The sequence below is a fragment of the Triticum aestivum genome, chromosome 4A (genome assembly GCF_018294505.1).
Source record: "Triticum aestivum cultivar Chinese Spring chromosome 4A, IWGSC CS RefSeq v2.1, whole genome shotgun sequence".
Lineage (NCBI taxonomy): Eukaryota > Viridiplantae > Streptophyta > Magnoliopsida > Poales > Poaceae > Triticum > Triticum aestivum.
In genome coordinates, this window is record NC_057803.1 from 335,217,702 (window position 1) to 335,243,145 (window position 25,444).

General features: G+C 49.5%; 1 long non-coding RNA gene and 1 pseudogene across 1 annotated transcript; one reads left to right on the forward strand and one right to left on the reverse strand.

Moving 5' to 3' along the window:
• The first annotated feature begins 1,170 nt into the window (after positions 1-1,170).
• On the forward strand, positions 1,171-23,382 carry LOC123083809 (ribosomal RNA-processing protein 17-like; annotated as a pseudogene).
• LOC123086064 (uncharacterized) lies at positions 17,140-18,141 on the reverse strand. Its single transcript, XR_006440356.1, has 2 exons — positions 17,313-18,141; positions 17,140-17,239 (listed from the first exon to the last, which is right to left on the reverse strand). It is a non-coding gene; the product is annotated as an uncharacterized lncRNA (long non-coding RNA).
• Positions 23,383-25,444: the final 2,062 nt, after the last annotated feature.

Consider the following 25,444-nt stretch of genomic DNA (forward strand, 5'->3'; position numbering starts at 1 on the left):
AATTAACACAAGCCTGGAATTACAGATCAGATAGCACTCTTCGGAGCATAAAAACTATAGGCTACAGGACGGGAACATGGCAAAGTAAAGCATGGCATGGAACTACTCAAAGATCTTAACAAAAGTCCCTTAGTGACGTTGAGCCAAAAGGGATCAGAAAATACAATTGCAAGCATGTGAACATGGCAAAAACATAATCAGATTACAGACTTAGTGAAAACTGGAGCATGCTGAAAACAGATATCAAGCAGGCATGTTTACGAGCTCGATGCACTCACTACAGAGAAAGGCATGACAATCTAAGCATACACCCATCAAGAATACACAAAATGCAAGCTAGACATGGCAAGAACAATAACATAGCATGCACGGATCAACTACAACATCCTCGGCAAAATCGCTAACAAGTAGACAATCTGCCCAGATTCACGAACTGGCAAAAGTAGAGCTCGATCGACTCAAGCTAGGGTGCTTCATAAATGCAAACAAAGACATGGATGGATAGAGCACTACAATATTAACAAAATATCCTTACTGATCATCCTCAAAAGAGGCACGGATCACTAGGAAACAACATGAACATATGGCATAATGAGATAAACAGGTCAAGGACTTAGGGGAAATGCTAAGTCTCTGAAATCAGCATTACCAAGTGCCTCACCTGGCAAGCTTGTGCTAGTCACCACACACATCACAAAAATACATGGGTTGCACCTCTATAAAGATGACAAAACCCTTAACAAAACATATGTAGGGCTTAGGGGCATATCATGCACCCAATAATCATGGAAAAAATGACAAATATCTAAATGGAGCAGCAGATCTGATAATTATCTCAAATAGCACTCTTCCAACAGCATTTCAGGCATCAAGATGAACTCAAATGAAAATGATGCAATGAGATGAAATGATGTACTCTCTGAGACGAACATTTTGATATGCTATATGCCCAAATTGGAGCTACGGATGCGGAGTTATAGCATGATGAAGATGGCATAAAAAATTAGGGTTAGGGAGGCAAAAGTCAACCTCCGAATTCCAGATCCAGATCCAGCACGCGGAGCGAGGAGATCGCCGGAGTTTCCTGTAGCCACCGGAGAAGAAGAGGCGGCCGGCGAGGGCGCGGTGGTCACCGGAGCTTCAAGGAGTCGGGGAGCTCGTCGGACGGCGATGTTGGCGGCCGCGCGGAGAGGCGACCATGGTGAGGAGGCGCGGTGGAGGACGGCGGGGTGGCTCGCCGTGGCCGGTGGGCAACTCCGACGGCGACCGGAGCATGCGGCGGCGCGGGGCGCCCGCGGCGGCACGGGGCGGCCGAGGCGGCAGGGCCGACCAGGCGTGGGGCGGCGGCGCGCGCTTGCGGCGACCGAGCGGTGGCAGAGCGGATCGAGGCCCGGGTGGGGCTTCCCTGGGCCCGGCGGGCCGCGGGAGGTGGGAGGCGCGCGGTGGGACAGGTGGCGTTGTCCGGTAGGCTGAGGCGGCGAAGGCGATGACGTGGCACACTCCGATTGGCTGGAGTGATGTGGCCGGCGAGATGGACGCGTCCGCCGGCGGGCGGACATGTCCGGCGGCGCGGAGGAAGTTGGATCTAGGGTTGGACTGCGAGATTTTTCGGGGGAGGCCACATATTTATAGATAGAGGGAGCTAGGAGAGTCCAAATGAGGTGCAGTTTTCGGCCACGCGATCATGATCGAACGCTCTAGATGATGGAGAGGGTTTTGGTGGGTTTTGGGCCGAATTGGAGGGGTGTTGGGCTGCAACAAACACGAGGCCTTCTCGGTCCCTCGGTTAACCGTTGGAGCATCAAACGAAGTCCAAATGGTACGAAACTTGACAGGCGGTCTACCGGTAGTAAACCAAGCCCGCATGGTAAATCTCGGTCCAATCCGGAAATGTTTAATCCCCACACACGAAAGAAAGGTAGAAATGACCACCAGAGGAGAACGGAGCGCCGGAATGCAAAACGGACAACGGGGAAAATGCTTGGATGCATGACACGAACACGTATGCAAATGAAATGCACATGATGACATGATATGCAATGCATGACATGCAAGCAATGACAAGGCAACAACAACGAATAACTGGAGGACACGTGGCACATCGGTCACGGGGCGTTACAGGTTTTCCCCCACAAGTGCGGACGGTGAACATGATATACGCCACCCACGTCCCCAGGAGGGAGCGGAAGCGCGCATTAAGGGATGTATACGCGGTAGAGCCAGTCGCCCCAAAGTTCAACCCATGGTCCTTCTGCCCGATCACCTTTGATCGAAGAGACCATCCCACTAGCATCTGTCATGGCGGATTCGCCGCATTGGTTCTTGGCCCAATTATTGACGGATTTCATCTCACTAGAGTCCTTATGGACGGCGGCAGTAGCCTGAACCTGCTTTACCAGGATACAGTGCGGAAAATGGGCATAGATCCCTCGAGAATTAAGCCCACCAAAACGACCTTTAAAGGCGTAATACCAGGTGTAGAGGCCAGTTGTACAGGCTCAGTCACACTTGAAGTGGTCTTCGGATCTCCAAATAATTTCCGAAGCGAGGAGTTAATCTTCGACATAGTCCCATTCCGCAGTGGCTACCATGCACTGCTTGGGCGAACCGCATTCGCCAAGTTCAATGCGGTCCCGCACTACGCATACCTTAAGTTCAAGATGTGAGGCCCTCGTGGAGTAATTACGGTCAATGGAAACACCGAACGCTCCCTCCGAACGGAGGAGCACACGGCGGCCCTTGCAGCGGAAGTACAAAGCAGCCTCTCCAGGCAGTTCTCCAGTCCGGCCATTAAACGTCCGGACACAGTCAAGCACGCCCGGAGGAACCTACAACAAGACCGCCTGGCACGTTCCGAGCAGGCGTAGCAATGCGGCCCCAACCCCAACCCCCGCAAAAAGGCGACACCAGTACTTCGCGTACATAACTACGCCCTAGAAATACCATGGGCATAGGGGGAGGGGCACCATCACGGCATGCCCAAAACACGGCTTAAACCGCACCAGGGGCTGCCGACTTTTTTTATACTTTTCTCTTACTTCCAGGACTCTACTCTTTGGAAGGCTTGTTCGGCAGTTCAATTGCCGCACAAACGATGCAAGGACCAGGGAAGCAGACAAGCCATGCCTCATTACGGAAATCCCAGGTGGTCTCTATCACGAGCAGTATACCTGTTTCGCATACTATCCCGCAGCTTGCCCCTGAAGCAGACATGTTAAATAGTCCAACTTTTCGTTTATCACATCACTTGTATCGTTCTGCTTTGATCGCAGCTATTTTAATGACCAATGCATAGCTTTTGTCTATTTTTTGCATTATCTTTTTTTAATATATATATATATATATACGTTCCTTCATGACATGTTGCACCCGTACACTTTGGTACGGCCAAAATACGCCAGGGGCTTCAGTACCCCTCAACATGGTGTGAGAAGTCCGAACACTTTAACAAGTGCGGCACCCCGAACTTATAGCATTATATGCATCGGCTCCGAATCATGTTTTGGGTCAATAGTTGGGTTTGCCCGGCTCCTATGTTTTGGTGCCTTACATTCCGCTATAACGGCTAAGGTAGCACTAGGAGAACCACTGCGATTGTGCCCTAGTTGAGCTAGGCCGAGCACCTCAATGGAGAAAGCTAAAACTGACTGTCATGATGAAGCGAGAGTTGGTCGTTGTTCGAGAGGTTTTTTCGAGTCCCTAAAGACTTATGCCGCTTCGGGCGAGGAGTCGGCTCTGTCCGGCCAAGGCGTGGATAGCGCCTCGAAATCGATCTTCCCAATACTAGGGGCTTCGCCGAAATTTAAAATTATAGAATTCTATGGCTAAGTGAGAGTGTTCACGCATTATAGTCCGATTGCCTCGTTCGTTGGGCTGAGTGCCTCCCTCGAAGGACCCAAATATGGGAAAAAGAGCGCCCAGGTTTATCCCCGAACACCCCAGCACTAGCGGCATGGGGGCAGAAGCCGACGACTCGCCATCTCTTAGTATTGATAAACAGCCGCACAGAAGGTAATATTTTAAATTCAAGCAGCATTACTTAGCACATATGAACAAGTTTTCGGCGCACAGGATAACACGAGTGGGTTTTACTCAAAAAATACATCATTGGTACATTCATCCGCAACAAGGCAGGCACCCTTCAGAACATCCTTATAATAATTCTCGTGCTTGCGATGCTTTTTCCCCAGCGGTGGCCCGTCCCTCACAAGCTTCTTCGCATCCAGCTTGCTCCAGTGCACCTTAGCACGGGCAAGGGCCCTACGGGCACCTTCAATGCAGACGGAGCGCTTGATGTCTTCAAGCATCGGACAGGCCTCCACCAGCCGCCGCACCTGCCCGAAATAGCTCCCAGGCAGAGCCTCTCCAGGCCACAGCCGAACTAGGAGGCCCTTCACGGCCTGTTCGGCCACCTTGTGGAGCTCGACCAGTTGCTTCAGCTGGTCGCTCAGGGGCACGGGGTGTCCGGCCTTAGCGTACTGAGACCAGAACACCTTCTCCGTTGAGCCGCCCTCCTTGGCTCGATAAAATGCGGCGGCATCAGATACACTCCGGGGAAGATCTGCGAACGCTCCTGGAGAGCTCCGGATTCGGGTAAGTAACAGGTAACTCACGTTTATGTGTTTGCTTTGCATAAAGAATGCCTTACCCACCGCAATCTTCTTCACCTCATCCAACTCCTGGAGGGTCTTCTGGGACTCGGCCTTGGCAGACTTGGCATTTTCTATAGCTGCTGCGAGCTCGGACGCCCGCGTCTTCGAGTCAAGCTCCAAACTCTCATGTTTCTTCATGAGAACCTGGAGCTCTTGCCGCACCTTGCCAACCTCATCCTCATACCTCTCCCGCTCGGTGCGCTCCACGGCCGCACTCTTCTCGGCTTCGAGCAGCGCTTGCTTAAGGGTCGCCACCTCAGACGTGGCCCCTGCAATAGACATGTTAATCCTGTCATTTTTTGCAATTGCACCTTTTTTATATAAATTTTCAAACAGGGTATTTCTTACCTTCCTTCTCCTCGAGCTGCTTCTTGGCACGCCCGAGCTCTTGCTAGGACTTCTCGAGACTCTGCTTCAGCACGTCCACTTCCGCAGTCAGTGCGACGGACGCTAGCAGAGAAGCCTGCATACGCATATTGACTCCTTTTGTTAGACTCCTGCGAATTCTTTGATCCTCTATTTGGCTTTTCTTCCCGAACGCCCAACAGAGCATCAGGGGCTACTGTCTATGCGGTAACATTATTTGAACATTCTTTACTTACCTCAAAGCCTGTTAAAAGGCTTGTACAAGCTTCAGTCAGTCCGCTTTTGGCGGACTGAACCTTCTGGATCACCGCACTCATAATAGTGCGGTGCCCCTCGTCGATGGAGGCACCTTGGAGTGCCTCCAACATATTGCCCGGCGCCTCCGGTTGGACGGAGGCCACCGGCACGGTAGGCTTACTCCTCTTGGAAGGAGGTCGCCCACCGGACTCTGGAACCCTTGAAGATTCCGAAGCTGTGTCCGGCCTTAAGCCGGACTTGGAGCCCTGGGGGGGTTTCATCCCCTTTACTCCTGGAGTCCGGGAGGTCGCCTTGTGGCGCCTCCAGGACCACCTCCTCCCGGCTTGGAACCTGTTGGGACAACACTTTGGTGTCGTCCGCAGGGCGGGGGGATGAAGCCGTCAGAAGCGAGTTCACCTCCGACGGGTCCAGTGAGCCGCCCGACGATGCGTCGAGCCGGTCTTTGGGTGGGCTGCATAAACATATTCGACATAAGGAAAAGCTGTGCAAAAAACGAATACTATGAATTACCCCGGTATCGGACACTTACGATTTCGCCAGGGGCTTGGCCCTGGGCTGCCACTCCTCTTCGTCATCGTCGGTGTCGGTGGAGCAGTCCGGAGGAAGGGTTTTCCCCTTCTTGGACCCTCCGGCCTCCTCGGAGAGAGCGGCCTTCCTTTTCTTCTCTCCTCCCGCTGGAGGGGGAGAGGTCTCTTCTTCTTCCTCCTCGTCTTCATGAGAGGAAGGGGCTCCGGGACCGTCGGATGACGAATCCGACACCTCCTGGCGCCGGGCACTCTTTCGAGTCCCCATGGCCCTTTTCATGGCCTTCTTCTCTGGCACCACATAGGGCGCGGGAACCAGCAGCTTCGCCAAGCGAGCGTCCGCTGGGCCTTCGGGCAGAGGAGCCGGATAGTTGATCTGTCCGGATGTCGTCACCCAATCCTATCAAAGATAAGGGAACTCAGATCCCGCATAGAGTCAAACTATGAAAAACCGATACCCTGTAAAAGGACAAAAATGGCTTACCACATGAGCGTGATGCTGAGTACTGAATCCGTGGTCCTCGGCAGCGGATGCGGGAGCCTCAGCGCCCTTGAAAAGCACCCTCCAGGCATCTTCGTACGTCGTGTCAAAGAGCCTGTTTAGAGTTTGATGTTGCACCGGGTCGAACTCCCATAAGTTGAAGGCCCATTGTTGACATGGGAGGATCAGGCGGATGAGCATAACCTGGACTATGTTGACAAGCTTGACCTTCTTGTCCACCAGGGTTTGGATGCATGTTTGGAGTCCGGTCAGCTCTCCTTTTTTACCCCACGACAGGCCGGTCTCCTTCCAGGAGGTGAGCCGCGTAGGGGGTCCGGACCGAAACTCGGGGGCTGCGACCCATTCGGGGTCGCACGGCTCGGTGATGTAAAACCACCCCGATTGCCACCCCTTCAGGGTCTTCACAAAGGAGCCCTCGAGCCACAGGACGTTGGCCATCTTGCCAACCATGGCACCGCCGCACTCCGCCTGGCTGCCGCACACCACCTTCGGCTTGACGTTGAAGGTCTTTAGCCATAAGCCGAAATGAGGGCGGATGCAGAGGAAAGCCTCGCACACGACGATAAACGTCGAGATGTTGAGGATGAAGTTTGGGGCCAGATCGTGGAAATCTAGGCCGTAGTAGAACATGAGCCCCCGGACAAATGGATGCAGAGGGAAGCCCAGTCCGCGAAGGAAATGAGGGAGGAATACCACCCTCTCATGGGGCCTGGGAGTGGGGATGAGTTGCCCCGTTTCGGGAAGCCGGTGCGCGATGTTGCTAGCCAGATATCTGGCCTTCCTCAGCTTTTTGATGTGTCCCTCCGTGACGGAGGAGACAATCCACTTGCCTCCCGCTCTGGACATGACTGGAGAAGGTCGAGATGGTAGTGCGGACTTGGGCGCTGGAGCTCGAATGTGCAAGAATGGATAGGCAAAGGACGAAGAAGGCGTGGGTGAAAAGGTGGATCCTTATCCCCTTATATGGGTGGGCGCGACTACATGCCCCCACCAGCCTGGTAAAACTTGCTTATCTTCAAGCACCGTAATCAAAGGCACGGTTGGGTTACCCACGCCCGTATTGATGAGAATCCCGGAATAAAGGGACACAATCTCTGCTTTGACAAGACGTGCCAAGGAAACCGCCTCGCATGACGCGCTGAGGTGGGATAATGAAATGATTTGGATAAAGGCTTGGCCGTGGCGTGTCGCACCACGGAATACGTCAGCAGATTAGATTTGTGTTAATATTATTATTCTCTCTATGGCAATATGTGGAAACTTATTTTGCAGAGAAGGACACTATCTTTGTGTTCAAAATCTTCTATGGAGTGCTTGGAGGAGGAACCCGCCTTGCAATGCTAAAGACAATTTGTGCGCCGGACTCGTCATCATTGAAGCCTGGTTCAGGGGCTACTGAGGGAGTCCTGGATTAGGGGGTGTTCGGATAGCCGATTTATACCTTCATCCAGACTCCTGGACTATGAAGATACAAGATTGAATACTCCGTCCCGTGTCCGGAAGGGATTTTCCTTGGCGTGGAAGGCAAGCTTGGCGATACGGATGTTCAGATCTCCTACCATTGTAACCGACTCTATGTAACCCTAACCCTATCCGGTGTCTATATAAACTGGAGGGTTCTAGTCCGTAGGACAACATACACATCTACAATCATACCATAGGCTAGCTTCTAGGGTTTAGCCTCTCTGATCTCGTGGTAGATCAACTCTTGTACTACCCATATCATCAATATGAATCAAGCAGGACGTAGGGTTTTACCTCCGTCGAGAGGGCCCGAACCTGGGTCAAACTTCGTGTCCCCTGCCTCCTGTTACCATCCAGTCTAGACGCACAGTTCGGGACCCCCTACCCGAGATCCGCCGGTTTTGACACCGACACTTATAGTGATGAGCATTACCGAGAGGTCCCAGAGATACCTCTCTGACAATCAGAGTGACAAATCCTAATCTCGATCTATGCCAACTCAACAAACACCATTGGAGACACCTGTAGAGCATCTTTATAGTCACCCAGTTATGTTGTGACGTTTGATAGCACACTAAGTGTTCCTCCGGTATTCGGGAGTTGCATAATCTCATAGTCATAGGAACATGTATAAGTTATGAAGAAAGCAATAGCAACAAACTAAACAACCATCGTGCTAAGCTAATGGATGGGTCAAGTTAATCACATCATTCTCTAATGATGTGATCCCGTTAATCAAATGACAACTCTTTGTCCATGGCTAGGAAACTTAACCATCTTTGATTAACGAGCTAGTCAAGTAGAGGCATACTAGTGACACTCAGTTTGTCTATGTATGCACACATGTACTAAGTTTCCGGTTAATACAATTCTAGCATGAATAATAAACATTTACCATGATATAAGGAAATATACATAACAACTTTATTATTGCCTCTAGGGCATATTTCCTTCAAACCCATCACCGTCCAGCAAGCCTACGATGGAATTACTCACGCACGGCAGTGAGCATCATGAAATTGGTGATGGAGGAAGGCTGGTGATGATGATTGCAATGATTTCCCCTCTCCGGAGCCCTAAACGGACTCTAGATCCGTCCTCCCGATGAAGAACAGGGGGTAACGGCGGCTCCATATCGTAAAACACGATGAATCCTTCTCCCTGATTTTGTCTTCCCGAACGTGAATATATAGAGTTGGAGTTGAGGTCGGTGGAGGTCCAGGGGACCCACAAGGCAGGGGGGCATGCCCTATGGGGGGCGCCCCCACCCTTGTGGACAGCTGGTGGATCCCCTCTAGTTGATTCTTTCGCCAATATTTTTTATTAATTCAAAAAATATTATTCGTAAATTTTCAGGTCATTCCGAGAACTTTTATTCCTGCACAAAAATAACACCAAGGTAATTCTGCTCAAAACAACATCAGTCCGGGTTAGTTCCATTCAAATCATGCAAATTAGAGTCCAAAACAAGGGCAAAAGAGTTTGGAAAAGTAGATATGATGGAGACGTATCACGTTTCCACTATACCAAAATCTTTATGTGATGTGCTAGGCCTTCATGATTTGGATGAATGTTCCCTTAATTTTGACTTAGAGGATTCCACTATTAAGAAAGTTTTGATAGAATAAATGATGTGCTTATTCTTGCAAATAGAAATTATGTGCCCATCGATTTCATTTTCCTTTATATTGATTGTTATCGGTATTTTCCTATAATACTTGGTAGGCCTTTCCTATGTACCATAGGTGTTATTATTGATATGAAAGAAGGTAATACAACATTCCAATTTCCATTAAAGAAAGGAACGGAACACTCCCCTAGAAATATAATTAAGCCACCATATGAATCTGTTACATCGGATTGATCTGATAGGAGATCATTGTATTGAAAATAAAGAGAGAGAGAGAGAGAGAGAGAGAGAGAGAGAGAGAGAGATAAAGCCATCCAGCTACTGCTATGGACCCGTACGTCCTGTAGGAACTACTCACACATCATCATGTAGGCAGCAAGGTTGATGAAGATGGCCTCCCCAATGGTTTCCCCCTCCTGCAGAGTATCGACAAAGGGCTCCAGATGGGATCATAATAGAACAGAGGCTTGCAGCGGCGGGAGAATTATTTCAGGTCCCACTTCAAGGATTTTGGAATATTAGGAATTTATAGGCCATAAATTAGGGCAAAAGGAGCATCAGGGGGTCCACAAGCTCACCCAACGCGCCTACCACCCAGGGCGTGCCACCAGGGCTTGTGGCCCCCTCGTGTCTTTTGGTCTCTCCCTGAAGCTTCTAGGACCTCTTATATTCTAGAAAAAACCACTGTAAAGTTTCATCGTGTTTGGACTTCGATAGGTATGGTTTTTTTGCAAAACAAAAAACATGCAAAAAATAGGAACTAACACTAGCTAGGGACTAAGTTAATAGGTTAGTCCATAAAAAACATATGAGATGGCATATAAAGCATAAAAAGCGATAATATAATAGCATGAAACAAAAAAATTATAGATACGTTGGAGACGTATCAACGACCGGGGCCCGGAAGATAAACTCAAAGAAGAAGCATCATCATCTGTCCAAGTGCCGCACCTATGAGGACTAAAAGAATCTGACCTAAACTACTAAGCAAAGCAAAGACACTAGGATTCCACTCCCTACCGCCGGCCGTTGGAGCGGGAGGTAGAGGGGAGGTGAATCTATGGATTCCATGGCGAAGCCTGGATGGGTTTGCCCTAGCCGCTTAGGTTTTGGGGGAGGAAAACGAGAGGAAGTCACATACAACTCTCATATGATCCTTTGTTTCCTCCCTTTACCATATCACCTTCATGATATTACCGGCGCACTGAGCATACGCGCATGGTTTGGTGTAGAGATGGACCTTCAATAGTGCCTCACCAACATAGTGAGATTAAAGTCATTGAGATATGTAGGTCCCATGTCACATTTCTTCTTTGGCACACACATCCTCCACCGAAAGAACCAATGCATACAAGTATGAGTATCATCGCGTCCCACTATAATTGTGCCATTATATGTGTTATTCTGTAAGACAATAAGTTTTGGGGAACCAGCACAACCCTCTAGGGGTGGCTTATCTCATTATATATAATGGTTGTGTTACAATATGTACCATATACGTACATAGGTACATAAGCTATACATAGTCTAACACCCTCCCTCAATCTTAGCCACTTTCTAAAGAACTGAGAAGGGTAAGATTGCGCCTACAAGCCTCAAACTGTGGCAGCGGTAAAGGCTTAGTGAAGATGTCTGCAAGTTGATCCTTAGATGAGATAAACTTGATCTGGAGTTGCTTCTGTGATACACGTTCCCGTACAAAGTGATAGTCAACTTCAATGTGTTTCATTCGGGCAAGAAATACTGGATTTGCAGAAAGGTATGTAGCACCGATGTTATCACACCAAAGAATAGGAGGCTGTGGTTGAGACAAACCCAACTCCTGAAGCAAAGACTGCACCCAAATAATCTCTGCAGTAGCATTAGCCACAACCTTGTACTCAGCTTCAGTACTGCTACGTGACACAGTAGCCTGTTTCCGAGCACTCCAGGCGATCAAATTAGAGCCAAAGAATACTGCATAACCCCCCGTGGATCGCCTGTCATCTGGGCTACCAGCCCAATCTGCATCAGAGAAGGCCGAAAGGACCCGAGAGGAAGTCGGCCGAATATGCATACCAAATGTCAGGGTGAACTGAACATAACGAAGAATGCGTTTAACAGCAGCCCAATGAGTATCTCTGGGAGCCTGAAGATACTGACAAACCCTGTTAACAGCATAAGAGATATCTGGTCTCATGATCGTCAAGTACTGAAGTCCACCAACAATGCTCCTGTACTCTGTGGCATCCGCAGGAGACAAAAACTCACCATCAACAGCTGTTATCTTGTCGGTAGACGACATGGGTGTGGTGGTCGGTTTGCACTTCAGCATGCCAGCTCTCTGTAACAACTCCAAGGAGTACTTCTTCTGCGTAAGGACAAGACCAGTAGCACGAGAAGTGACCTCAACTCCAAGAAAGTAGTGAAGCTTCCCAAGATCTTTGACCGCAAAATCAGCACCAAGAGAGCAGACAAGAGCATCAGCAGCATATTGAGAAGAGCTGACAAGGATAATATCATCGACATATACCAAAAGATACATAGTGACTTCTGGCTTCTGTAGAAGAAATAACGAAGTGTCAGCAGTAGACGGCACAAACCCATGAGCACGAAGGGCAGAGGCAAGGCGGGCATGCCAGGCACGAGGAGCTTGCTTCAAACCATATAGTGCTTTGAAAAGACGACAGATATAGTCAGGACGATCAGGATCAGAGAAACCAGGCGGCTGTTTCATATAAACCTCTTCCTCCAAAAATCCATGTAGAAAAGCATTCTGCACATCAAGTTGACGAAGTGGCCGAATAGTGGTAGGCTTGACGACAGGACTGAAGGTGTCCTCATAGTCAAGACCATGACGCTGCCGAAAACCGCGAGCAACAAGTCGCGCTTTGTAACGCTCAATAGATCCATCCGAATGCTTCTTCACTTTGAATACCCATTTTGAGTCAATAACATTTACCCGTGGTGGTGGAGGAACGAGAGTCCATGTCTTGTTACGAAGAAGAGCATGAAACTCCTGCTCCATAGCCTCTCGCCAATGTGGAATGCGCAGGGCAGCCTGATATGAGCGAGGCTCAGAAGATGGATCCGCAACAGCAGCAGCCAAACAAGCAGCCAACCAAGCAACCGTACCATCCTTACGTTCCTTAGGTTTGAAAATGCCACTGCGACTGCGTGTATGTGGTCGGGACACAGGAACCTCCGAGGTCGACGGAGCAGCCTGCAACGGGCTGGAGGACGGCGACGTTGACGAGTCAGCTGGTGACGAGGAGCCAGTCACGGTAGCCTCGGACTCGGTTGGCGAAGAAGGCCGACCCACCGGCGAAACCGGCAGAGCAGACGAAGCAGCTGGCGACTCCGGCATCACAGACCGGGCCGATGGCGAGCTCGGCATAGTGGGCCGTGGCGCGGCCGGTGTCGCGGGCCGATCTGCTGATGAAGGCGACGTGAGGACCCGAGCCGCGGGCGAAGACGGCGTGACGGGCCGAGCCGCAGGCGAAGACGGCGTGACGGGCCGAGCCGCGGGCGACTCGGCGGCCGCTGGCGAAACGGACCGAGCAGTGGAGATGCTCGGCGCGACGGGCTCGTCGAGTGACCATGCATGGGCACGCGAATCAATGCCATGCAACATAGGGCGATCGACGTGCCCACCAGAAGACGACGATGATGATGGTGAATCCTCCAACAGCTCCAAACGAGCTCCACGTCCGGTTCCTGCACCATGGTTAGGTAACAGCAAAGGAGAGTATGCAACATCATCAAATTGGTCAGAAGCAACAGAGGATGAATGCAGGGATGGTGGTTCGACAGTGGACACAGGAAGGTTGGCAAAGGGAAAAACATGCTCATCAAACACGACGTCCCGAGATATATAGACACGATTAGTGGGAACATGAAGACATTTGTAACCTTTATGAAGAGAGCTATAGCCAAGAAAAACACACTTCTTAGAACGAAACTCAAGCTTGCGCTTGTTATATGGACGAAGATGCGGCCAGCAAGCACACCCAAATACCTTGAGAAAGGTATAATCAGGTTGTTCATTAAGGAGAACCTCAATGGGAGTCTTCATGTTTAAAACACGAGTAGGAGTACGGTTGATGAGAAAGCATGCAGTGGTGAAAGCATCACTCCAAAACCGAAACGGAACAGATGCATGGGCCAAAAGAGTAAGACCAGCTTCAACAATATGACGATGCTTACGTTCGACTGAACCATTCTGCTGATGTGTATGTGGACATGCTAAACGATGAGCTATCCCAAGCGACTGAAAGAAAGAGTTGAGGTTGCGATACTCGCCCCCCCCCCAGTCTGACTGGACATGAACAATTTTGTGCTTGAGAAGACGTTCAACATGTTTTTGAAACTGAACAAAAATATCAAACACATCAGATTTGCGTTTAATAAGCTAAAGCCAGGTAAAGCGACTATAAGCATCAACGAAACTGATATAGTAATTATGACCACTGACAGAAGTCTGAGCAGGACCCCATACATCTGAAAACACAAGTTCTAAAGGATGTTTCACCTCACGACTGGACTCCGAAAAAGGAAGTTGATGACTCTTCCCCTGCTGACAAGCATCACACACTGCTACATCTTTATGACTAGACAAACTAGGAAGCTCATGACGACGCAAAATATGACGGACAATAGGTGTGGCCGGGTGACCAAGACGAGCATGCCACTGTGACGGAGAGACCCGAACTCCACTGAAAACACGAGCGACACCAGGATGCTCCAGACGGTAGAGGCCCTGGCACAACCGCCCACTAAGAAGAATGTCCCTCGTGCCCCGATCCTTAATAAAAAGATCAAAAGGGTGAAATTCACAAAGCACATTATTATCACGTGTGAGTTTAGGAATTGAAAGAAGATTACGGGTCACAGATGGAACTCGAAGAACATTGCGAAGCTGAAGACTCCTATTGGCATGTCTAGTGAGAAGAGATGCTTGACCAATATGAGAGATGTGCATACTTGCTCCATTGGCGGTGTGGATCTTGTCGGAGCCATGATAGGGTTCACGAGTGTGAAGCTTCCCCATCTCGCTGGTTAGATGCTCTGTCGCCCCAGAGTCCATGTACCAGTGTGGATCGATGGAGTAGGACTGAGTGTGTCCCTGTTGCTTCTGCGGCGCGGGACGATCAGCCATGGCGACCTGACGGGCATTGTTGCGTGTATCTTTGCCGTCATTGCCAAGACCAAGGAAGCTTCGCTGGAAGCGCTTATGACACTTGGAGGCCCAGTGCCCATCGCGGCCACAAAGCTGACACACACGTGGACCGCCAGCCCCCGGTAAGGTCGCAGTAGGTGGGGGGGCCGAGGCGGGCGACGGTGGCAGCCCCAAGGGAGACCGGGGTGATGAAGAAGAGCGGCCACCCTTGGTGGCGGCGTTGGCCGAGAGGGAGCCAGTGCCCCTGGTGCGGCGAGTCTCGACCCGTTGCTCAGTGAGAAGGAGCCGAGAGAAAACCTCGTGTGCCAGCATGGGTGTCGAGTTGCCCCGCTCGTTGATGATCTCGACTAAGGCATCATACTCCTCATCAAGACCATTAACAATAAACGAGTTGAACTCGGAGTCGGTGAGGGGCTGTCCAATGGAGGCCAATGTGTCGGCGAGGCCCTTGACCTTGTTGTAGAACTCAGTGGCAGTGGAGTCAAGCTTCTGACACTCTCCAAGCTGACGACGGAGTGCAGAGACACGAGCCTGGGACTGCGCTGCAAAGGTGCGCTCAAGGATGGTCCAGGCCTCATGAGACGTCTTCGCGAAGACAACAAGGCCGGCAACTGCCGGCGAGAGCGACCCCTGGATGGAGGAGAGGTTCGCCTGGTCCTGCCCCGTCCAGACGCGATGGGCCGGATTGTAGACCGGACCGTGCACGCTGTCTACCAGCGCGGGTGGGCAGGGAAGCGATCCGTCGACGTAGCCTAGCAGGTAGTGACTCCCCAAGAGCGGGAGAACCTGCGCACGCCAGAAGATGTAGTTGTCGGCGGAGAGCTTGATGGTGATGAGATGACCGAAGTGAAACGGCGGCGGCGAAGACAATCCCATCGAGGAGGCTGCCTGGGGTGCAAACACCATGGAGGCAGTCGGAGGCACCGAAGCCGATGCGGGAGGAGGCGGGACCGCAGCCAGGGCGGGCGCCGCAAAGCTCGCGGCCGGTGCGGACGCCGCAAGGCCCCGGCCGGGGCGGACGCCGCCAACCCCGCCAGCGGGGCAGTGTGATCCGCTTGCGGCAGGAGCGGCGGGACGACGCCTGCGGAGTCCGCAGCGGACGGCGGCGCCGCGGTGTGGACCACGAGGTCACGCCCAAGCGAGGGCGCCGGCGGCGTGGAGAAGACGGAGCCGATGCTCCTTGTCCCGATCGGAGCCGGAACAGAGACGGCATCGAGCGGGAGGTTGAGCAGAGCCGCAAGAGAGGCCGGGAGGAAGCCCGCAGCAGTGGAACCGGTGGTGGCGGCGCTCGACATGGCGGCGGCGCGATCGGTGGCGCGGCGGCGGCGGTGAAGGCGGCGGCGGCTGCGGCGGCGGTGCGGGTATTAGGGTTTAGAAGCGGAAGCGATCGTAACCTAGCGTGATACCATGTAAGACAATAAGTTTTGGGGAACCAGCACAACCCTCTAGGGGTGGCTTATCTCATTATATATAATGGTTGTGTTACAATATGTACCATATACGTACATAGGTACAGAAGCTATACATAGTCTAACATATTCCTTGCACATTCTTTTCAGAATTTTGAAAACTAATATATTTGCTTGCCACCACTTTTAGCAAGTTTTCTTTGCAGTCCAAAAACAAAGTGTATTCCTTCCATCCATTCGGCTTTAACATATAGGCCTTGCAAATGTTCAAAGCAGTTACTATGGCCAACTTCTAACATTGTAGGTGAAACCAAGATCTAACTCATGGCATATGTTTGCTCCAACTTGAACCTCGTATTGGGTTGGAAAAATATTAGATTTTGCAACCCACACCAGTTGTCCAGAGTAGAATACAGACAATAATCATCTAACGCTTACCATAGTGAAGTTGCATTATCCATGTCTGCCCTTGTTAGAACTAGAGATCATGCTTGCATTTTTTGCTTTATTTTCTTTATTATATACTCCCTGTGTCTCAAAATATAAGACTATGGTACAAAACCTTTTCCTTCAAACAAAACCGACCATAAATTATCTTTTTGACGAGGGGTATATAGAATAGGAGTTTTTGCCACAAAGTTATCACAAGTCGTTCCTTACTCACGTGATTGCACGTGACTTCTGTATCGCTAACCTAGTTGCCCCCCCTATCTCCAAAGCCGGAGGAGCACGAGGAGGATATGGAAGCGTCGGAGGAGGAAGGGGAGGATGTGGTGGTGGGGCAGATGCCAACGTTCATGGTCCCAAAGCACATCAATAAGCGCGCCCTCAAGACAAGGCCCTCTCCGTCTCCCTCGACAATAAAGCCCTCAAGTACGGTACCGCAACCTCCTTCGGTTCTCTGGGCTGTAGCGGCACAGTGCGATTTGTGTTTGTGTGGTCTTTTAATTTTTTCTAACGCGAATCTTGGATCTATAGGGATTTCGTGACTGGGTTTCACAAGAGAAAGAAGAAGAGGAGAAAGGAGGCGCAGAGGATTACGTAGGAGAAGGACAGACGGAAGCGAATAGAGGCTCGCAAGAAGGTGAGAAGCTCTCACACAGCATTCTTCTTTTCTGTGTTCTTAGAGCATCTCCAACGGATGGTTTAAATTTTGGTGCCAGTTGTTCCTCTCCATGTGCACCATCATAATCAAAGTAGTATCCTCCCCTTCGGCCCACTCATATTCCTCTTCGGAGGAGGAATCATCCCACAAAGAGAATTCAAATGAACTCATCTACAACACAATACTTTCCATCACAATCGACTCCTACATCGCAATAAAAAACGAAAAAATGAATTATGTTTACCTTAGAGGCTTTTTGCCGAACACATAGTGGGCACCGAAGGAGCAGCGGTCGTCGGCGCAGCTAGGAATGGGCTCAGGGGTGGTGCACCGAAGGAGCAGTGGTCGCCGCCGTAGCTAGGAATGGGCTCAGGGATGGTGCACCGAAGGAGCAGCGATCTTTGTGACGTCGACGAGCTGGGGGTAGCGGCAGGAACCACCGTCGCCTCGTTGTCTGACAGCTGAGAGCTCTGAAGGAGCAGTAGCCCTGCGGTGGTAGCGGCAGTCATGTGGGGGTCACGGCGGCCACTAATGGATCTCCAAGGCGAGCATCGGTACTTCACGGCCATTTCGGGCGGTGGTGGGCGGGGGACGGCCGGAATTGCTGCAAATCGGGCTTCGGTGGATCCTAAACCAGCGACGGTGGCGGGGGTTGTTGCGGGCGTTCGGAACGACGGGAATGGGCGGTGGAGTGGCGGCTGGGCCGGGGCGGGTGGTGGACTTGCGGCGGTGGCTGCAACGGCGAGATCTAGCCGGAATCGATGTTTGGTGGTGGCGGGGGAAACTTCAGCGTGGCAGTTGCAGTTCGCGCAGCTGTGTTTGTGTTTTGAGGAAGCCGGTAGATATTTGCAGCACTTGGGCCAAAATTTGCGGCTGCTCAAATTTTTTTGCATCACTAAATACATCATCTTCTGCTGGAGCTGGTTTTTGTGCCAAGTGCCCAAATAACAGTTTTTTGAGCACTTCGGCTGTTTTACGTCATCTGCTTGAGATGCTCTTATTATTCTTTGGATGTTTTATTGATTTAGTAATAATTGGTCAAAAGCAAATATTTTCAAGAGAAGGTTGATTGACCATCGTTTCCTCTATTATTATGTGCCTACCGGACTGTAGGATCCTTAGGCGCCAACATTTGGAGAAGTCTAGGAAGAAGTGTATCATCAGAATGAATGAAAAGCTAAATGGTTGTATCCTACATGGGGTGCATTTTTCTTGGGTTAATGCTACCAATAACTGATAGGGATCACTAGTGGAACATTAGGAAAGGGTACTGCAAAGATTTGTTGTGTTGGGTCATTGGGTGGTATGTTGAAGGGAAGATGCCTAGAGCTGTGGAATACACATGCATTCCTCAGAGCTCGACCGTGTGCTTTCTGGTATGGGAAAACATGTAAGAAACCAGTTTTCTCTGTTAGACTGAAGGGTGATTTGATGAAACAGGAATGGTAGGGATAGCACTGAATCTGGGCTTACTGTCATTTCAAGTAGATTATCTAGCGTGTTTCTGTCACATAATGTCAGGACCCCGACTCAATGCCACATCGATCTAGCATGTAACACCTCATATCACTTTGCGGCCTCACGCACGGTATTCCCACGGGTGTCGCCTTACCTTTGCCCGGGACCGTTTGCGCCTTTTGGCACACGTATATGACAGTGTCGCTAGCATCCATATGATAAGGAGCCCGGGGCCGACATGGCTAGTCGTAAACCCAAAGTGGCACAGACTTACAGGGACAGGCATCCATGACCCAGCATCGAACGTGTCGGTCATCAGCGAGTGAATCCAGGCTGTAGCACTGGGCTAGCAGGACTCCGGTGAACCGGGCTGTAGCGGGCTAACAGGACTCTGGTATTCATCGCGTGACATTTCCCCGAAGGGACAGACACAGGAACGAAGAAGGACACATGCCGGCCAGCCTAAGTGTTCCGGAGCAGTAGCAAGCTACCATGGCTCGGTGGAAACACTAGGAGACATTTCCCGATAAGAGAGGCTACTAAAGATAAACAACTAGATAGTCAGATCCCACACATACCAAGCATTTCAATAACATACACACAATATGCTCGATATGTGCAAACACAACATGGCATCACAACATGACTCTACGACTCAAGTAATTTATTCAATAGGCTCCGAGGAGCGAGATATTACAAACAGGGGTCTCATGACCCAACATTCAGAGCATACAAATCAAAGCACAAGCGGAAGCTATCATGTCTGGGTACAGACATCTATAAATGAAAAAGGCTGAGAAGCCTGACTATCTATCTGATCCTGCCGAGGGCACAAGATCGTAGCTAAGGTAACAAGCTAAACGTCGAAGTCCACGTGGAACTACTAGTGAGACTGAAGTCTCTCTGCAAAAACATAAAATAGGCAAACGTGAGTACAAATGTACCCAGCAAGACTTACATCAGAACTAACTACATATGCATCATTTTCAACAAGGGGATGGTGGGGTTTAACTGCAGCAAGCCAGCTTTGACTCGGTGGCTATCCTAAACTACGACTGCAAGCGACTCTTTTGAGGTGGCGCACACGAGTCCACATATTCACCATATCAATACACCACTATGGATCCGCTCCCGTCTCCCTACGAGAACGCCATCCATAGCACTCACGCTTATCTTGCGCATTTTAAAGTATCCACTTTCACTTGTCTATGAACTGATATAAGCAACCCAGAAGTCCTTTTCCGCGGACACGGCTATTCGAATAGATGATAATAACCCTGCAGGGGTGTACTTCTTCATACATGTTTCCACCACTTAGCGTCTGCACACGACATGTGCTCGGCAGACTTCAAGCGAAAGCCGACGTGGGTGTAGACCACGACCTACCTAAACACTCAAGTCTCTAGTCCAGGTTTATCGTCTATTCGGGTTCCATCCATGAGGAGATCCGGCCGGAGTTTCGCTCACAGCCCCAAACGATGTGAACAGGGTTCCCGAGATACCAAACGGGCATCCGGTACACCGTGCCACGTACCTACCGCATCACAGCCCACCCCTACGGTCAGCGCTGTCCACGGCCTCCAGTAAGCTACAAACACCAGAAACTACTTGCAACTCCTGGACAGAGAGCTAGGGTGAATAAGAAGTCGAGCGGGGTCATATTTCAGGGCCCAATGTATGGTAGCAACTGAATCATGGATCACAAACACAGAACTCAGTTCCTGAGGACGGCTGCAATGAGACAACCCACCATGCACTCCTACATGGCCTCTCACCGCTACCTTTACCAAATCGTGTTCACACACTTAGCTCACACACAGTAGGACATGTTCACACGCCTCTGATTCATCCCCGATGAATCAGACCTGACTCAACTCTAAGCAGTAGCAGGCATGACAAACAAACATGAATGAGTAGGCACAACAGGGCTCAAACAACTCCTACTCATGCTAGTGGGTTTCATCTATTTACTGTGGCAATGACAGGTCATGCAGAGGATAAAGGGGTTCAGCTACCGCAGCAAGTAACAGATGAATCGGTGTTGTCCTAATGCATTAAAAGAGAGCAGGAGCGAGAGAGTAGGATTGTATCAGAATGAACAAGGGGGTTTTGCTTGCCTGGCACTTCTGAAGATAACATTGAGTCTTCATCAGTGTCAACGATCACATCATCGGTATCACGTCTATCGAGAGGGGACAAATACCGGCAACACAGAAGGGAACACAATCAATGCAATGCACAATATGATGCATGATCATGACATGGCAAAATGAATGTGTTTTGAGCTAATGCAACTAGCAACAGATTAAATGAAGTTGGTTTGAATACAAGATTCAAATTCAAACTCCATATGTGATTATTTAAATGCCCTTTAATTGATTTGTGCTAAACAGCAGCTATAAGTTGTTCTAACATGCATGAAAATGGTACAGATGGATTCCTTGAATTTTTCTGATAATTTTTCATATATAATTTATTTAATTTGGAGTTACGGTTAATTTTCTATGATTTATTGAAGTTTTAGGCATTTTCTGGAATTTCAGAATTAAATTAAATCCAGAAAATACTTATTGCGTCAGCCCCACGTCACAGTGACGTCAGCAGGGTCAACTGGGCTGGCTCGGTCAAACCTGACGTGTGGGGGCCACACGTCAGTGACACAGTGCTAGTTAGTGTCAATGACAGGTGGGGCCGGGTCAAAGGCCACGTCAGCACGGTCAAAGCTGACGCGTGGGGCCACTGTGATTAATCTAAACTAACAGAAGTTTAAGCCGTGGTTAATTAAGGGCGTGGGGCCCAGCTGTCAGTGTCACAAGCGGTGGTTAGTGGCTAATTAAGCCAGCCCGTCACTGGCCACCGGAGTTCGGTCGGCGGCGACCCGGAACGCGGCGGAAGTTCACCGGGGTTGCGCTACGGGCGACGGCTGGACGCGCGAAGGGCATCAGAAGGTAGCCCGTGCCCGCGCGCATCTAGGGGGACCCTCGAGAGGGCGTGGGGTGGCCGGGGTTCGCCGGAATGGAGCTCGAGGCGGCGGCCGGAGCTCGGGTGGGTGCGGGGTTAGCGCTGCGGCTTGCAAACAAGCTAGCTGCCACGCTAGCGTTGCTCCACGGGTCGTTGCGAGTGCAACGGACGCACGCGCGGGGCCGTTTGGTCACCGGGGCTTCGCCGGCGACGAGCCCGTGCGGCGACGGCTACGGTAAGCAAGGGGGCGGCGGCTACGGCAAACAAATGAAGGCGGGATTAGGGGGAAGAGGACCGGGGGCTCACCACGGTCACGAAGAGATGCTCGGCGAGGTCGGGGACGGTCCGGAGCCGGCGAATTTGGCGAAGATGGCCGGCGGGTCCGAGGTAGAAGACGACGGCGATGGCGGCGATGCAGGCTTCCGGAGGGCTGTGGATCGGTGGGGAGGAAGAAGGGGTCGAGGCGGAGCTCCCTGGGGCGTCGGTGAGGCGTGGGGAGCACGGTGGCTGCGGCAATCGGCGTCGGTGGCGGCGGCTCCGCTCGGGTCCGAGGTGCGGAGCGAGAGGGGGAGCAGGAGAAGGGGATGAGCACGGGAGGGAGTTGAGAGAGGCCTGAGGGGGTGCGTGGCATCCTTAGCCGATCCGGGGCGGGGCGGCAAGCAGGAGGTGGCTCGGGCGCGTGCGCGCGCGCTCCGGCCACGCGCCTCTGTCCTACTGTCCCGAGGAGGAAGACGACAGGGAGGGCGCTGGTGGGCTGGGCCGGCCAGGGGGGGGGGAGCTGGGCCGGCTGGGCTGCACGGGTGAGGCCAAGTACTTCCTTCTCTCTCTCTCTTTTATTTCTATTATGTTTTATATTTTTCTTCTGTTTTTGTTTTATTTAATTTATTTTGCCACTGTTTTGAATTTTAAAACTAATTCAAACAATGCCAAAAACTCCTCTGAATATTTTATAGTGCTAGATGGACTTTTCCAAAAGCTTATAAAATATTTCAGGGGTATTTAAATTATATTCTAATTATATGAATATAATTCAAATTCAAATAGCTAATGATTTAAATTCAAAGTCTCAAAAATAAATCCTTAAAAATGTTCAATATTTTGGTTGGGACCAGAACCCTTACCAAAAATTATCAAACATTTATGAAGAGCCCTTTTTGAGCAATGAATGAGATTTCTAGGGTTTTTGCCCCTCTTTTATTTAGGGTTTTGAGGCTTCCAATATTCCTCAATTCAAGTTTCAAAAATATAGACATGATGCACACATGAAGCTAGCCTAGAGCAATGTCAGAAGCTAGGGATGTGACACATAAATAATATGGACAAGACTTGAAGGGTTTACTGACCAGTGTCATTTTATGTATTTCCAGAGAAAGCAAGAGAAAGAGATTGCTCTATACGATAAATTCGTGTCATCAAAAAATGCGGATGGTCAAGACGGTGATGGTGATGGTGATGAGATGGATGCAGCTGCTCCTGGTGAGTAAGAGGGATGAGATTAACTTTACAGCAGTTACTGGCATGATGTTTGTTAATCCTATTGTGCCTTATTTGGTGCTTATGTAGAAATCAACACATATGAAGATGGCGGGACTAGAATAACAGTAGTCACCAGTGAAATTACTCATGGAGAGGAGGATGACCAGAAACCCGTGTCAAGGAGCTATGCTAAGAAGAGTTGCGGTGTGGTTAGTGCCAAGAAGCAGCCCGTTTAGGTGTGAAGAAGAAGCCGCCATCAAAGAGGCAATTCGGCAAAAGCAAGAAGACTAAGAAGGTTGACACGAGTAGACGGAAGAACAAAGGAAAGCATTGACGTTGTGTATGCCTGTGGCTGTGGACGGACGGGCCTGAGTTGCATTTATTTTATTTTAAGATAAAGAAGATAACAAATTCGGTTATGAATTGTGTTCCTGTTGCTGCATTTGTGTTGTTCTGGCAATTTCCTTGTCATGGTAGGACAAAGGCAATAGATGCCTTGGTCGATGCCAGCAAGGGCGCTCCTCTCCGGTACTCTGGCCAACGCTGCACTCTCTCATCGTCTCCTCCCCGACCCTTTCTTCGCCTTCCCCAGCACAGGAGCCTGGGGTCGTTGTCTCGGTCAGTAGTTTGCCTCCACACTATTTTCCCTTCGGTTGCTCTTCTGGATTGAATCATCATCTATTGTTACCCCAGAATACTGGGGAGTCAAAATGTTTTGGTGTTCGCTCTGCTACCTGCTTTGTGTGCTAAACAGCTATTTCCATCAAGAAAAGAAAATCATTGATGCATCAGCCTTATCATGTACTAGTATTTGTCTCAGACCCTCATGTTTCATTCACTGGAAGTTGGTAAGGATCTTACTATATTCTACTCTTGTGTTGATTACATCTTTCTACTTGTGAAATATGTCCTTGAGCTTGTAAGCTGCTTTCAAGAAAACTTATTGGGTCTAGTACTTGCTTAGAGGTTATGTATGTTGTTGACAACATTTTCACTCGCATGCCATGTCCTGCTCATTGTCGCATTTCAAGAATATATGATAATTTATCCAACCTTTTCCCTATTGTTCAAATGTATCACACAATTTTGCAAGTCACAAATCTTGTGCACTTTCTCTGGATGTATTATCACCAACTACTTAATAGCCCTATATTGGATTTATAAGTCGCCAACACCAAACAATTTATTGTCTTTTCCGCCTCTTATTCACTAGTAACCTGGAAGATATATTTCCTCCTTCATCCTAGTGAAGAGGCAACTTATTCAAATAAAAAATTTATAAGAATATTTTGCACGACATGAAACGATAAATGTTCTTGCCTCATTCGGGAAAATGTTGTTTTGCGTGTATCGTGATGTATGAATGTTCATGTCTCTGGCACACAAACATACATGAAACTGGACAGCTCCCTAATTAATATGAAACTGCCATTAGCCATAAATTATAAAGTCACTAAATAAGCCAATCTATCACTAGTGCTGAAAAGCCTAGCTATGGCGTGCCAAAAAGAGCCTTAGTGATGTGGACACCCGACGCCACCAATATAGCGTCATTCTCAAAAATTAGTGTTGGTGTTGTACCCTACACCAACAATATTTTTGATGGTAATTGTCATGTGGACAATGCCAACACTAATATTCATCAGTTGTAACGTTCCATGTTGTAGTGATACTAGTAATTTGATTTTAAGATTTGAAATAAAAGATGTACAACAGCAATCACAACCAAAATGACAACATAATCCAGTTTAAGAACAATAAATAAATCAAATATAAATAGACCCAATAACAACATTTAATTTCAACAATGCACTTATTGATATAGTTCAACAAAATAGGCAAAGTAACACACATGAATGTATAAGTTTAAATAAATAGTGGTGATAATAACATGAGATTTTTCATGCATGCCAACTAGCTAACTAGGACTTTTCTGCAAGCGGATTCAGGTTCATAGTCCGGAGTAAGTGAACCATCGTCGCTGCCAGCAGGCCTGTAGTAGACCATGATCTCTTCACCATCGTAGTCGAGATTGAACATGGCTCTCTCCCCAGTTTTCATATCGTAAGTAGTTGCAAGGGCTTTCCAACTAGGCAACCGAAATAGGTGCGATTTGCCTTGTTGGTGACAAGACAATTGAATTGTTGGGCCATCAGCATCTTCATGAGGGTGCCCTCGAATGTGATGGTGGCATCTACTCGAACACGAAACTTCTCTAAGAAGTCACGCCTTGCCCCACAAAGGATGAACCGAGGAAAATTGAAATAAAGAACTAGCTAGTTATCAATTTTGGGCACAACCGTATACATCACATATGAAACTCAACCAGAACATGATGAACTTAAACATACCGTCCTAGTGAGGAAGTCATTCGACAGATTTATGAAGAACTTCTTATCCCTTTGGCACTCACTGAACCACAGGTCTCACATTGGGCATCCATTTACTTCTTTCATCAAGTTGAGAAAAATAAGCATACAT